Below are 14,503 nucleotides of genomic sequence, written 5' to 3' on the forward strand. Positions count from 1 at the left end.
CGGGGGCGGGGGCGGCCGAGGCTGCCCGTGGGGGTCTGTACGGGCCGGGGCGCCACCGAGTCCTGCCTGAGGGTCGGCTGCGGCCACCGGGGCACGAGTTCCCGGCGCCGCCCACGGGCTCGGAGACTGGCGGGGCCCGGGCCGTGCGCGCAGCCGCTCAGATCCTGGTTAGGGAACTGGGGGAAAGGACGGGGCCCGGAGGCGCCCCCACCATCCTGTGGGAACAACATCCTCAGGGCCAGCCATTCCCCACCATTCACATCCTCCGAAAATGGCACCTGTTCTTATCCATCTGCGGATCAATGAACGGAGCCCGGCCCCGGGACAGAGCAGCCTGGTCCACCCGAACCCTCAGCCCGCACTTCTGCGTGGGAGTGGAGGGGGTGTCTGGTGTCTGGGAATTCCCCTGGTGGGGCAATAAACCAGGGGTCTGGTGTCATCCCCCACCCACATTGTTACACTGGGTCACTCCAATCCCTGCCGTGCCTGCAGCCCAGACACCCTACAGCCCGTCCTCCTGGACCCACGCGTCCCGGTGGGGCTGCCCCTCACCCACTGCCCTCAGTCCCGTCTCACACACCAAACCCTCTTCTGCCTCGGGGCCTTTGCACCAGTTGCCTCTGCCTAGACCTGGTTCCCTGGATGCTCCCTCCCCACCCCACGTGTGTGTCCGGCTCCCTGGATCCACCCCCCACCGTGTGTGTCTAGCCCCCTGGACCCACCCCACATGCTGTGTATCTAGCCCCCTGGAATCCCCTCCCCACTCCCTGTGTCTAGGTCCCTGGACCCCCACCTGCCCCATGTGTCCAACTCCCAGGACTCCCCCCACCGTGTATCCGGCTCCCTGGGTTCCCCTGCCACCCCATATGTTTGGCTCCTTGTCCTCCTGCTGCCTTCTCAGTGCCTGTACACCCCCAGCCTCTTCAGACTTGTCACTCTATTAGAACAGGATGTAGGGCCTGGACCGTTGGCTCCCTGCTACCCCCACCCACAGGGCAGTGCTGGGGTTGACCTGGCCTTGGCTGCACATTTGGCCCCTGCATCAGCTCTAGGACTAGATGTACCCAAAAGGATGCCCATATCCCTGCCTCAGCTCCTGCCTCTGTGCACCCAGAGAGCTGCCTTGCCCCCATGTCCATGATGCAGCCACCAGGCCTGGGTAAGTGTGGGTGTCAGAGATGGGCTGGGCCACCCAGAAGAGGAACCGGCACTTGCTGGGTCTGTATCCTGGCTCCACGTGCCTCAGTGTCCCTGCCTGTAAAGTGGGATCTATAGGAACCCACGTGTGGGCCGGGCACAGTGCTCACACCTATAAACCCAGCACCTTGGAAGGCCAAAGGAAGGATCCTTTGAGCTCGGGAGATAGCCTCTCGCTCTGTTGCCCAGGCTGGAGTGCAGTGGCATGATCTCAGCTCACTGCAGCCTCCACCTCCCGGGTTCAAGTGATTCTCTTGTCTCAGCTTCCTGAGTAACTGGGATTACAGGCGCTTGCCACCACGCCTGGCTAATTTTTGTATTTTTAGTAGAGATGGGGTTTTGCCATGTTGGCCAGGCTGGTCTCAAACTCCTGACCTCAAGTGATCTGCCTGCCTCAGCCTCCCAAAGTGCTGTGATTACAAGTTTGAGCCCTCATGCCTGGCCAAAAAAAAATTTGTTTAAATTAACTGGGTGTGATGGCACGTGCCTGTGGTCCCAGCTACCTGAGGCCAAGGTGGGAAGATCACTTGAACACAGCAGTTTGAGGCTGCAGTGAACTATGATTGCACCACTGCACTTCAGCCTGGGCGACAGATCAAGACTCTGTCTCCAAAAAAAAACCCCTAAATCCATGTGTTATGGATAGGGCCTCTAAGAAGGTAATTAAGGTTACGTGAGTCCTAAGGGTGAGGCCCTGAACTGTTGTCCTTATAAGAAGAGGAAGAGACACCAGGAGTGAGCACACAGAGCAGAGGCCACATGAGGACTCAGGGAGAGGGTGCCCTCTGCAAGCCACGGAGCGGCCTCAGGAGGAACCCACCCTGCCGGCAGCCTGATCTCTGACATCCAGACTCCGGAAGTGAGAAAATAAATGTCGTTTAAGACCCCCAGGCTGTGGTGTTGAGTTACGCGGCTCCAGCAGGTCATTCACCAGGTCATGGGGATCTGGGCCTGGAATCATGTGCTGGCCACGTCAGCAGCATGGCGCCCATGGTCACCGCTTCAGCTGACCACATGCCCGCATGCCCCAGGGACAGAGCAGGGTGTGCCACGGGCACTGCCTGGGTCCTGAAGCTATGGGGCAGGCCAGTCTGGTCCTGCCCAGGGCCCTCACAGCCTGTGCTCTGATTCGAGGGCCGTTCAGTTGGGTTGAGCTCCACAGTTCCAGGGCACCCGCCGTCAGCTCAGGCCCGAGGCCACACCTCACTGAATCCCCCCAGCAGCAGGTGCCCACATACCCCTAGATTCCCTCAAACCAAACTGAAGGCGCTGCCCCTGGCCACACCCTTGGCGTCTGGGGACGCTTTTCCCTGCCCTTCAGCGCTTCCTTTGGGGCAGAAAGATGTTTTGGAGCCCTGGACCCCCAGCCTGAAGAAGATGGTCCCCACAGCAATGCAGCACCCCTCCTCCTCCTTCCCTGCCCCCTCGCACTGCAGCACCCCCCTTCCCTGCCCCCCCACTGCAGCACCCCTCCCCCTCCTTCCCTGCCCCCTGGCACTGCAGCACCCCTCCCCCTCCTTCCCTGCTCCCTGGCACTGCAGCACCTTTCCCCCTCCTTCCCTGCCCCCCCACTGCAGCACCCCTCTCCCTCCTTCCCTGCCTCCCTGGCACTGCAGCACCCCTCCCCTTCCTTATCTGCCCCCCACTGCAGCACCCCTCCTCTTCCTTCCCTGCCCCCAACACTGCAGCACCCCTCCCCCTTCCCTGCCCCCCAACACTGCAGCACTCTCCCCCTCCTTCCCTGCCCCCCACACTGCAGCACTCTCCCCCTCCTTCCCTGCCCCCCACACTGCAGCACTCCTCCCTCCCTTTCCTGCCCCCAACACTGCAGCACTCTCCCCCTCCTTCCCTGCCCCCCACACTACAGCACTTCTCCCTCCCTTCCCTGCCCCCCAGCACTGCAGCACCCCTCCCTTCTTTCCCTGTCCAGTTCCCCAGCTGGGCTATACCTGGACACCCTCAGTGCGGGTGGCTGGGAGTTGGCTGAGGGATACCACATTCACCTCACTCCTGGCCTCCAGCACCCAGCAGCACTCACAGGTGGGAGGCAGACAGGGTATGTGCCAGGGCCTGGGGCCGCCAAAACAAAGAACCTCAAACTGGTCCTTTCTTCTTTCCCAGTTCAGGAGAGCTGAGGATGTCAGACAGGCCACAGCCCCTCCAGACGCCCTATGGGATAATCCGTCCTACCTTTGCCTCAGGTAGCTGGGACCACAGGCACCTAACACTTCCAGCTTCCGCGTCCTTGGCTGCAGCCCCATCGCCCCCTCCCGCCCCCACATCCACCATCACGCGGCTTCTCCTGTGTCTCTGTCGCCGTGTGCTGCCCTTCTTAGGATGCCATCGCGTTGGAGCGGGACCACCCAGCCAATTACATCCGCAATGACCCTATTCCCATGCCACATTCTAATAGACCAGCGGCTACGACTGGATCCTATCTGTTTGGGAACCACCATTCAGCCCTGGACCTGTGTGGGGCTGATAGCCCCCAGTGCTGGCTCCCCCAGGCCACCCTGCAACCACCCTCATCATAGATGCCACGACAGTGGAGGCCAAGGGCCCTTCCTGGTGCCCCGGTGAGTGGCATGGCCAGGACCTGACCCTCCCATGCCTCTGTGGCAGAGCAAGGTGGGTGGGGAACTGGCTGTCCTGCTCCCAGCGGCATTCCTGGCACCTATGCCCCGCCCAGCCCAGAGCAGATGTCAACACACATCTGGGTGTCAGGCAGCCCCGTGTCACTGAGTGGGGTAAACAAGGGAGGGTGAGAGGAAGGTCAGAAGGCCATGGCTGAGGGCGTAGGTGTGGGCTCTAGCTCTTGCTTCCCAGAACACAGACTGACCTTGGTGGCAGACCTCACCGTGGGAGCCCCCAAAAGCTGCTTGCCTGGGGCCTCCAGGCCTCTTGCGGGTCCCTAAAAGCACAGGGATCCAGGACAAGAGGTGCGGGGGCCCCCGCCTGGGCACCAGCCTGCATGGGCCAGAGCAAGCCACTTCCCCTCAGGTTTGGGGAATGCCTGAGTCAGACCTGCAGAGGCAACTTCTCCATCTGCCTGGCTCCCAAGCCCTGTGGCAGGAGGGGAGCCAAGAAATGAAAGGGCCCGGTGGGTGTGGACGGGCCCTGTTTCCATCTGGACTTGGCCAGTGCCTGTGGCACGCCCTGCTCTGTCCCTGGGGCACCCGGGCATGTGGCTCAGCTGAAAGGGTGACCATGGGCACCATCTGCCTGGCTTCCAGGTCCTGAGGCCGGAGAGGAGCCAAGAAATGAAAGGGCCTGGTGGATGTGGGTGGGCCTCAGTGTCTGCCTGCTCCAGGAGGAGGGGGGTGGGCACTGACTCCTGGTTGAGGGCTGGGGGCAGGGAGGCTCCTCTGGACAGGAAGATCCTCCAGGAACAGACCAGCAAGACCGGCACTGTCCAGATGGGACAGGAGCCGGACAGCGGCGTCAGACACGCCCCACAGCGGCCACAACCACAGCCACTTCCCAGAGGTCAAGACCTGGAGGCTGGCCGGGCGTGGTGGCTCACGCCTGTAATCCCAGCACTTTGAGAGGCCGAGGCAGGCGGATCACAAAGTCAGGAGATCGAGACCACGGTGAAACCCCGTCTCTACTAAAAATGCAAAAAATTAGCTGGGCGCGGTGGCGGGCGCCTGTGTTCCCAGCTAATCCGGAGGCTGAGGCAGGAGAATGGCGTGAACCCGAGAGGCGGAGCTTGCAGTGAGCCGAGATGGCGCTACTGCACTCCAGCCTGGGCGACAGAGCGAGACTCTGTCTCAAAAAAAAAAAAAAAAAAAAAGACCTGGAGGCAGGGCCAGTGCTGCCAGGGATCCTGGTGTGGACACGGGCAGGACTAGGGGATGCTCCCTCGAGGCTGGTGTGGAACAGGCCGTGCCGCCCAGCGGGTGGGCACCCAACAGGGCTCCAAGTCAGGCTGTCCTCCCAAGGCCGGCTTCATCCAGAAAGAGAGGGGCCAAGGTGCCCCGGCATCCACCTTCCTTGACTGCCCTGTCCACTGCAGGGACAGCAGCCTGTGGGCAGGAGGTGCTTTGAGGGAGCCAGGGGGAGCCTGGGGAATGCACGGCATTTCCACACTGTAACCACGTCCTGTAGAGGCCACAAAGTCCACCCGTCTTGGGGTAAAAGTGAAGAAACTGAGGCTGGGGAAGCTAAGGGGCTCACGTGGCCCCTGGAAGGGACGGGGCTGCACCCCGGCCGTCGACAGTGTGGAAATGGCGGTTCCTGAGCCAGTGTCGCGGCAAGGGGCAAGGTACGGGCGCTGTCAGAAGTCCCACGCCCCTCCCCAACCCCCCAGGAAGTTCCACTGAGCGCTCAGTGCTGAGTCACCGGCTGCGGGGCCTGCAGTCCTGGCCGTACAGGAAGGTTGAGCAAGGCCTTGCCTTCCCCCTCGGGCGGGAGACACAGATCCTGGCACACAGTCCGGCCCCATTCCCCAGGCCCCCAACCCCATAGCCCTCCAGTACAGCCTGGCTGCTGTCCTCACGCCCTTGGCTCTGGCCTGGTGAAGGCTAAGGGCACCTCAGAACCTCCCTGTGCCTTCGTGTGTCAGGCTGGGGCTGGCAGGTGGCGACCTCTGCCCCTTGACCTGGGGTGCTCTGGGTTGAGACATGGGGTAGCTGCAGTCCCAGCAGTGACAAGCTCTGCGTAACCCTGGCGAGTGGACGGCCAAGGGGAACCCAGCCTCAGTCACTGGGCAGTGGACCGTCAAGGGGAGTCCAGCCTCAGTCACTGGGGAGTGGACCATCAAAGGGAGTCCAGCCTTGGTCACTGGGGAGTGGATGGTCAAGGGGAGCCCAGCCTCAGTCACTGGCGAGTGGACAGCCAAGGCGAGCCCAGCCTCGGTCACTGGGGAGTGGATGGCCAAAGCGAGCCCAGCCTTAGTCACTGAGGAATGGACGGCCAAGGTGAGCCCAGCCTCGGTCACTGGCGAATGGATGGCCAAGGGGAGCCCAGCCTTGGTCACTGGGGAATAGACGGCCAAGGTGAGCTCACCCTCGGTCACTGGCGAGTGGACGGCCAAGACGAATCCAGGTGGTCACTGGCGAGTGGATGGCCAAGGGGAGCCCAGCCTCAGTCACTGGGGAGTGGACGGTCAAGGCGAGCCCAGCCTCGGTCACTGGGGAGTGGACGGCCAAGATGAATCCAGGCAGTCACTGGGGAGTGGATGGCCAAGGGGAGCCCAGCCTCGGTCACTGGGGAGTGGACAGCCAAGACAAATCCAGGCGGTCACTGGGGAGTGGATGGCCAAGGGGAGCCCAGCCTCGGTCACTGGGGAGTGGATGGCCAAGGGGAGCCCAGCCTCGGTCACTGGGGAGTAGACGGCCAAGGCGAGCCCAGCCTCGGTCACTGGGGAGTGGACGGCCTCGGCAAGCCCAGGAGGTCACTGGAGGAGGAGAAATGCAGGAAGAAGGCAGCTCTCGACAGCGCAGTGGATGCACAGATCCCTGAAGGAGCCGTGTGTGAGGTGCCGAGGGTGTGTGCAGGTGGAGCTTGGTCACGGAGGCCGCACCAGGACCACCAAAGCAGGTGATACCTAAATGACGTTCCAGGCCAGGGAAGAGAGGACAGAGGCCCGGCCAGGGCTAGAGCATAAACCAGGCTGGTGCTGACCACGGCAGAAGGGCAGAAGGTCCCCTCCGGCTGTGCGTGGAGAATGGGCAGCAGGGACGAGGGCCTGGGGCCAGGCTGGTGGCACTGGCTGTTCCTGAAGCCCATCACTCACCTGCATCTGTGCCATCCAGCGCTGGGGTGGGCAGGACCCCAGGATGCCAATGGCTCACTGAGCCTCTGGGGGCACCACTAGGGCTTGGGGACCACAGGACTTGCCACTGGACATGGGGGTTGAGGATAAGGGAGAGAGAGGCTGAGGCAGCCCCGCGTGAGCCCAGCAGGACTGGGGTTACCGTGAGAGGAAGCTCTTGAGGGCTGTAAGAGTGGACGGGGCCACCCCGGGCAGGTGTGGGCAGGGAGGAGAGGAGCAGGGATGGGGCTCAGGAGACGTGGAGAAGACCCTGGGCTGCAGAAGAGGAGGACGCCCAGGACCAGGCAGGGCCCGGAGACCGGGGCAGCAACAGAGCCTTGCTGGGCTGAGGCACTTGGGGGTTGGCCTGGAGGCCAACTTTGCTGGTGCCACCTGGGAGAGTGCCCACCCGTCTCCAAGGGGCAGGGGAGGAGCTAGTCTGTGCAGAGAGCAGGGAAGGTTGGGTCACCCCCAGGCACTTGCAGGCCGTGGGGGCTCCCCAGGAGCCGGTGGCTGCCAGTAGGGTCTCACAGGCCAGAGGCCTTGCTCCCTGGGCCTGCTCTGTCTCTGGAGGCCCCAGCTGGCAGGGGCACCGATGGGGCCCTTCCCCACCAGCCTCCCAGGTGCCGGTGGCCGCCCCTGAGCAGGAGGGTCCGAGGCCACTGCCTGGGCTGCTCCCCCACTGCTTGACCAAAGGGTGCAAAGAGGGGGCGGGGGGGGCTGCACTGAGAATCGGGGCTACAGGCGAGCACGGGCTGCGCTTTTCCCACCCAGCCTTGAGTTCCAGCCCTGACTCCTCTCCTTCCACGCTCCAGTCCTGCCTCCATGGCAGACCCAGGGCCGACGTGGGCTCCAAGGAGGGCAGAGGAAACCCTGACCCCCCAGTCCCCAGCTCAAGAGGAGGCAGGGGTAGGACACAGGGCAGGTGGAGAGGAGAAAGGGGGAAAACCGCACCCAGGATGCTGGACGCTCAGGGCCGGTGGGGCTGCCTTTCACAGCAGGTGGGGGGAACTCTTAGGGCCACGCTCTGTCCAGCCTCCAAAAGGCTGAGCCGAGAGGAGAGGGCAACGTCCCCACCCATCCAGCCAGCTGCCACCCCAATCCTGGGACAGAGTTGTCTCTGTTGGCCCAGCCTGGCCTGGATGCCCCAGGCTGGGCTCCACGGCCACCAAGGCTCTGACACCCCAAAACCTTCTTGCCAAGGAAGGATGTTCCTCCCTGAGTGCCCAGGAGAGCTGCCTCCTGCTCCATGCCCACCACTGAGGCCTCCAGCTGATGACCCCCTGGCCTGCTGAGGCTTGAGTGTTGGGGCCAAGGGGCTGGGGTAGGGCTCCACTCCACCCCAGGAGTGGGAAGGGGAGACCCAGGGCAACGTCTGGCCCCACAGGCAGCCCCTGCCCGGCACACCCACTCCAGCTTAAACACAGAAGCAGGCTGACAACACTGATTTTTGTCCTTAGGATAGATTCCGGCCAGGCGCGGTGGCTCACGCCTGTAATCCCAGCACTTTGGGAGGCCGAGGCGGGAGAATCACCTGAGCTCAGGAGTTCAAGACCAGCCTGGCCAATATAGTGAGACCCAGTCTCCATCTAAAAGAAATTTTTTTTAAAGTAAATAAGAAAAGAAAGTAAAGATCTCTTCCACAAATGTGCTGGGACAACTGGATATCCACATGCAAAAGAATAGTGCTGGATCCCTATCTCACACCATGTGTAAGTATGAATGGAAAATAGATCAACAAACAAAACATAAGAGCTAATATCATAAAACTCTCAAAAGAAAGCATAATTTATTTAATTATTACTATTTTTTTTAGAGTCTCACTGTCACCCATCCAGGCAGTCGTGCAGTGGTGCGATCCCGGCTCACGGCAACCTTTGCCTCCCGGGTTCAAGCAGTTCTCATGCCTCAGCCTCCCGAGTAGCTGGGAAGGCTACTGGCGTGCACCACCACACCGGGCTAATGTTTGTATTTTTAGCAGAGACGGGTTTCTACTGGCCAGGCTGGTCTCAAACTCCTGGCCTCAAGTGATCTGCCCACCTCGACCTCCCAAAGTGCTGGGATTACAGGTGTGAGCCACTGCACCCGGCCCAGTTTTTTGAGATGATATCAAAAACACAAGGAACATAAGAAACAAAGATACAATTTTGTGCATCAAAGGAGAGTGAAGGCAGCCCACAGAATGGGGGAAAATACATATCTGCAGACCATGTATCTGTTAAGAGTTTAATACCCAGAACCTGTAAAACTCAGCAAAGGGCCAGGCATGGCAGCTCACACCTGTAATCCCAGCACCTTGGGAGGCTGAGGCAGGCAAATCACTTCAGCTCAGGAGTTCAAAGAACAGCCTGGGCAACATGGTGAAACCCTGTCTCTACAAAACCACACAAAAACATTAGCTGGGTGTGGTGGTGATGCTCGCCTGCCGTCCCAGCTACTTGGGAGGCTGAGGCGGGGGAAGCTCGTGTGAGCCTGGGAGGTGAAGGCTGCAGTAAGCTGAGAATGCACCACTGCACTCCAGCCTGGGCAACAGAGTGAGACCTTGTTCCAAACATGAAAGAGAGTAAAACTAAACAACAACAACAAAGACAACCCAATATAAAAACGGGTAGGATCCGAATGGACATTTCTCCAAAGAAGATACAAAATGGCCAGTGGGGTAGGCCGGGCGCAGTGGCTCAGGCCTGTAATCCCAGCACTTTGGGAGACTAAGGCAGGTGGATCATGAGGTCAGGAGATCGAGAGCATCCTGACTAACACAGTGAAACCCCGTCTCTATTAAAAATACAAAAAATTAGCCGGGCGTGGTGGCGGGCGCTACTAGGCTACTCAGGAGGCTGAGGCAGGAGAATGGCGTGAACCCGGGAGGCGGAGCTTGCAGTGAGCGGAGATTGCGCCACTGCATTCCAGCCTGGGCCACAGAGCGAGACTCCGTCTCAAAAAAAAAAAAAAAAAAAAAAATGGCCAGTGGGCATAAGAAAAGATGCTCAACATCATTAGTCATTAGAGAAATGCAAATCCAATCCATAATGAGACACTACTTCACACCCACAAGCATGGCTTTATGAAAAACAGGCCTGGTGTGGCGGCACGGGCCTGGAGTCTCAGCCAGGCAGGAGGCGGAGGCGGGAGGATCACTTGAGCCCGGGACTTCCTGCCTGGGCAACATAAGAAGATCCTGGGCCGGGCGCGGTGGCTCACGCCCGTAATCCCAGCACTTTGGGAGGCCGAGACGGGCAGATCACGAGGTCAGGAGATCGAGACCATCCTGGCTAACACGGTGAAACCCCGTCTCTACTAAAAAATACAAAAAACTAGCTGGGCGAGGTGGCGGCGCCTGTAGTCCCAGCTACTCGGGAGGCTGAGGCAGGAGGATGGCGTAAACCTGGGAGGCGGAGCTTGCAGTGAGCTGAGATCCGGCCATTGCACCCCAGCCTGGGTGACAGAGCGAGACTCCGTCTCAAAATAAATAAATAAATAAATAAATAAATAAATAAATAAATATTAAAAAAAAGAAGATCCTGGTCTCTGAAAAACAAACATCTCCCAGAAAACCTCCACAGAAAGTAACAGGCGCTGGCGAGGATGTGGAGAAACTGGAGCCCTTGAATACCCTGCTGAGAATGGAAACAGCCAAAGCCTCCGAGGAAAACAGGGTGGTGGCTCCTCATGGAGAGAAGCGTCGCCCTGGGACCCAGCAACTCCGCTCCTACGTTCACACCAAAGAGAAATGAAGACATCTGTTCACACAGACACTGGCCGTGAATGTCCGTGGCACCACTGTTCACAGCAGCCAAAAGGTGGAGACGACTCGAATGTCCGTCAACAGACGAGTGAAGAAACGAAACGTGGTCCATCCACGTGAGGAAACATTATTCAGCCGTAAAAAGGAATGAAGAGGCCGGGTGCGGTGGCTCACGCCTGTCATCCCAGCACTTTGGGAGGTCGAGGTAGGCGGCTTACCTGAGGTCAGGAGTTCGAGACCAGCATGACCAACATGGTGAAACCCCGTCTCTACTAAAAGTATAAAAATTAGCTGGGCATGGTGGCGGGCGCCTGCAATCCCAGCTACTGGGGAGGCTGAAGCAGGAGAATCGCTTGAACCGGGGAGGTGGAGCTTGCAGTGAGCTGAGATCACACCACTGCACTCCAGCCTGGGCGACAAGAGCGAGACTCCGTCAAAAACAAACAGGAATGAAGCACTGATAGACCCTCTCCCATGGATGAACGTGGAAGACGTGATGTTCAGTAAAGAAGCCGGTCACAAAGGCCACACCCCGCAGAGCTCCATTCACATGAAATGTCCCGGACAGGCCAGTCCACAGACACAGAAAGCAGATGGGCGGATACCAGGGAATGGGGAGGGGCTGTGGGAAGGAGGATGGGGAGCGATTACTTAATGGGTGCAGGGTGTTTTTATTTATTTATTTTTGAGACAGAGTCTTGCTGTGTCTCCCAGGCTGGAGTGCAGTGGCGTGATCTCCGCTCACTGCAAGCTCCACGTCCCGGGTTCATGCCATTCTCCTGCCTCAGCCTCCCATGTAGCTGGGACTACAGGTGCCCACCACCATGTCCGGCTAATTTTTTGCATTTTTAGTAGAGACAGGGTTTCACTGTGTTAGCCAGGATGGTATCGATCTCCTGACCTCGTGATCCACCCACCTCGGCCCCCCAAAGTGCTGGGATTACAGGCATGAGCCACCGCGCCCAGCTGGTGCAGGGTGTTTTTAAGGGGTAATGAAAGAGTTTTGAAACTAGACAGCTGGTGGTGGACAACAACGTGAGCACATCCAGTGCCTCTGAGCTGCCTCCACCGTAGCCGTGTGCTACAGAAGCTCTACCTGAATTAATTATTATTATTATTATTATTTTTGAGACAGAGTTTTGCTCTGTTACCCAGGTTGGAGTACAGTGTCGTGATCTCGGCTCACTGCAACCTCCGCCTCCCGGATTCAAGCGATTCTTCTGTCTCAGCCTCCCGAGTAGCTGGGATTACAGGCGCCCACAACCATGCCTGGCTAATTTTTGTATTTTTGGTAGAGATGGGGTTTCACCATATTGGCCAGGCTGGTCTCGAACTCCTGACCTCAGGTGATCCGCCCGCCTCAGCCTCCCAAAGTGCTGGGATTTCAGATGTGAGCCACTGCGCCCGCCCTATTTATTTATTTTTCTTTTTGAGACAGAGTCTTGGTCTGTCACCTAGGCTGGAGTGCAGTGGTATGATCTAGGCTCACTGCAGTCTCCGTCTCCTGGGTTCAAGCAATTCTCCTGCCCTCCTGCCTCAGCCTCCCGAATAGTGGGAATTACAGGTACACACCACCATGCCTGGCTAATTTTTTGTATTTTCTGGTAGAAACTAGGTTTCACCATGTTGGCCAGGCTGGTCTCAAACTTCTGGCCTCAAGTCATCCGCCTGCCTCAACCTCCCAAAGTGCTGAGATTACTGGTGTGAGCCACCATGCCCAGTCCAATTTATTGATTTTTGCTTTTTGAGACAGGGTCTCACTCTGTCCCAGGCTGGAGGGCAGTGGCATGATCTTGGCTCACTGCAGGCTCAAAATCTCGTCCTCAAGCAATCGTACCACCTCAGCCCCCCAAGTAGCTGGGACTACAGGTGTGCATCGTCACGCCTGGCTAATTTTTGTGTGTGTTTTTTTGTAGAGACAGGATTTTTTTTTTTCTTTTTTGAGACGGAGTCTCGCTGTGTCTCCCAGGCTGGAGTGCAGTGGCGTGATCTCGGCTCACTGCAAGCTCCGCCTCCCGGGTTCACGCCATTCTCCCGCCTCAGCCTCCCAAGTAGCTGAGACTACAGGCGCCTGCCACCACGCCCGGCTAGTTTTTTGTATTTTTAGTAGAGACGGGGTTTCACCATGTTAGCCAGGATAGTCTCGATCTCCTGACCTCGTGATCCACCCGCCTCGGCCTCCCAAAGTGCTGGGATTACAGGCTTGAGCCACCGCGCCCGGCCGAGACAGGATTTTAATATGTTGCCCAGGCTGGCCTTGAACTCCTGGGCTCATGTGATCCACCTGCCGAAATGCTGGGATTACAGACATGAGCCACCACGCCCAGTCCCACCTTGATCTTTTTTTTTTTTTTTTTTTTTTTAGACGGAGTCTGGCTCAGTCGCCCAGGCTGGGGTGCAGTGGCCAGATCTCAGCTCACTGCAAGCTCCGCCTCCCAGGTTCACGCCGTTCTCCTGCCTCAGCCTCCCGTGTAGCTGGGACTACAGGCGCCCGCCACATCGCCTGGCTAAGTTTTGTATTTTTAGTAGAGACGGGGTTTCACCGTGTTAGTCAGGATGGTCTCGATCTCCTGACCTCGTGATCCGCCCATCTCGGCCTCCCAAAGTGCTGGGATTACAGGCGTGAGCCACCACGCCCAGTCCCACCTTGATCTTTAAAAGGAATGAACAAGTAATACAAAGTCCCTGCTGGCAAAATGGGAAATTGAGGAAAGTAAAGGAGGAAATGGAACACAGCCCTACCTGACCGCAGGTGGGTGTGTCCTGGTCTCTATGTACATGTGTGTTGCCCAGGCTGGTCTCGAACTCCTGGCCTCCCAAAGGGATCCTCCTGCTGGCCTCCCAACCTGCTGAGACTGCTGGCCTGAGTCACTGTGCCAGGCCTGGGGATGATTTTGTAGGTGGCAGTAGAGGATTGATACAGTTTGCAAGTCTGTGGGGAAGGTGGGACGTGGACACCAGGCCCTTTTGTCTCCCAGGTATGGCAGAGGCCTCCCAGCCCAGTGTCTCCCCCAGAGCCGAGGCTTCACCTCTACCGATCAGGGTAGGGGTGGTGGGACCTTGGCAGGGTCCGTGGGTAAGCAACAGCCGTGGCTCAGGACCTGCCCAGGATCCTCTGGCATGATTTGCCCCTCGCAGCCAGGTCCTACCCCAACCTGGTTACCGCATCTGGATAACAGAAAGCCCTGGAACCACACAGAGGTGCACCAGCCTCCTCTGGGGTCTGCAGCCCACAGGCGAAGCCCTCTGTGCCCCAAGTACCCAGGGAGAGGGTACAGCCCATGCCAAGGCTCAGAGACTGAAGGAGAGCCGAGAGGAGAGGCTCGGGAGCCTTGTGGTCTAGACAGGCCAGGGCCCCCAGGCTGCTCTCTGGCCCTCCCTGGTCTCACACCCACTGTGGCTCTGCAGTCCACACCTGGGACCAGTGCTGGGGCGGCACCTCCTCCCTGCCCCTTGCCCCCCTGCCAACCCTGCCCCTGGCCCTCCCCCATCCACCTTGCCCCTTGCCCCCCTGCCCACCCTGCCCCTTACCCTCCCCACCCTTTGCCCTCCCCTCAACAGGGAAGGCCAGAGCCAAGCATGATTGGCTGCTGAGTCTGACCTCTCTGAGGCTCCATCCTCTCATTTATGAAGAGGCAAAGGAGAGTTCCCCGAGAGTGGTCCTAGAGTGTGGTGGCGGACGGGCACGGACGTGTCCCGGTGGAGCAGTGACCCCTAGGCAGAGGCTGCCTGTCCTCAGAGCCTGTGTCCCTAAGAAGCTCCCCATGGGCTGGGACCTCAGTCCCCACACCACAAAGCCCCTGCAC

This window comes from Macaca mulatta, chromosome 16 (genome assembly GCF_049350105.2).
Source record: "Macaca mulatta isolate MMU2019108-1 chromosome 16, T2T-MMU8v2.0, whole genome shotgun sequence".
NCBI lineage: Eukaryota > Metazoa > Chordata > Mammalia > Primates > Cercopithecidae > Macaca > Macaca mulatta.